The sequence below is a fragment of the Anneissia japonica genome, unplaced genomic scaffold (genome assembly GCF_011630105.1).
Source record: "Anneissia japonica isolate Jap-2015-1 unplaced genomic scaffold, ASM1163010v1 scaffold287602_len1038180_cov171, whole genome shotgun sequence".
Classification (NCBI taxonomy): Eukaryota; Metazoa; Echinodermata; class Crinoidea; order Comatulida; family Comatulidae; genus Anneissia; species Anneissia japonica.
In genome coordinates, this window is record NW_022734061.1 from 792,649 (window position 1) to 794,099 (window position 1,451).

The 1,451-nt window shown below is 33.3% G+C and overlaps 1 protein-coding gene across 1 annotated transcript in view; it reads left to right on the plus strand.

The window, feature by feature from the left end:
• The window catches only part of LOC117116308 (homeobox protein CHOX-CAD-like), an 18,389-nt gene that overhangs the window by 9,886 nt on the left and 7,052 nt on the right, over window positions 1-1,451 (plus strand). The window lies entirely within an intron of this gene.

Below are 1,451 nucleotides of genomic sequence, written 5' to 3' on the forward strand. Positions count from 1 at the left end.
GAGACAGGTATTACTACTTGTATTGACTATTTTTCTTTATACTAATAATTATTGTGCCAAATGAAAGTCTATTGTAATATTTTCTTCTGAGTCTTGCCGGGCTTTAGTGTATTATAGCCGATTCGCACAAATATACCACGTCTTTGTTGTCTTTTCTATTAACACAAAAATTAGCAATACGTTTTTAGATTAGAGTATGGAGGTTTCTTCTATACTATAAGTTGTAAAGCGGCAACGCGCTACCCGAAGTCGCACAAAACGCACATAACGCGTTACATCACCGAATGCCACGTTTGAGTCGAGTATTCGTTGTCGATGTTCAACGTCCAAATTAAAAAAAAAAAAAAAAAATTAAAAAAAATTGTAAGATAAATCCTTTGCATGGCAACAACTTGTTTTTTTTTCCCTTCGGACCAAATTAGAAAAAAGAAAAAAAAAAAGAAAACCATGTTGTCTGTCTATATATCTCTACAAAGGTGAGTGAGCACTGATTTCCTTTATAAAAAAGCCACAAAACGCACAGTCGCTGATCAATTTTCTAGACGAGACACACAGATACTATTTTTGTATACGAACTTTTAGATTTGTGTAGGATTGTTTGTGTTTTCCTTCTTCGTTAACGTGAAGGAAGTGGCATGTCCACGTCATGACATCATCTGCGCATGTGAGAACTTTTATAATTATTGTTCTCGCCCAGATACTAGGACGCAGTTTGGCCCAAATCTACGTTGGATGAGTGAATCCATTTTAACGTCACGTCGTCGCGCAATTTGAAAGCTCTCTAAAGAGACAGGACGAGAAACATGTTTATACTTACTCTTATTAATTCTTTTCAAAATCATTTGAGAGGTGCTATAATGACTATTATTATATCACTTCCCTGGCTAGTTAAAATGAGACTTCATGCTCATGCTTTATTTCAAAAAATAACTAAAATTCTGCACTTGGAAACAGTGACGAAGTTTCTTTGAATTTTGTTTTAAAGCTGAAAGTGTGCCTCAGTTTTCTCCATGCATTTTGCCTATTCTAATGATGTCACGTAGGCCTGTGGTAATCCTCAATGTCATGTCACGTAGGCCTGTAGTAACCCTCAATGTCTTGTATGCGTTTAGGGGAACACATAAATATTATATTTTTAATATTATATGTTTTCTAAATGAAAAGTACAATTGAATTTCAGTGCCAAGTGAATTTTTACCATTTTAAAATTAAAATACACTATTCAAAATTATAATTTTCATTCTTAGATTAGTAAAAAACGCTAGTAAAATTCTCAGTGTATGGGAGTGAAATATTCTGTAGGCACTCTTTTACTAATGTTTCTTGTATTTGATGTAAAGGTACTCATATAAAACTTAGTTATAAAAGCAAAGAATATTATGAGAAAAAAAAGTTAATTATCAGGTTTCCTTCCAATTAAAGACCACTTCTGTGGCTGTCTCTTATACACA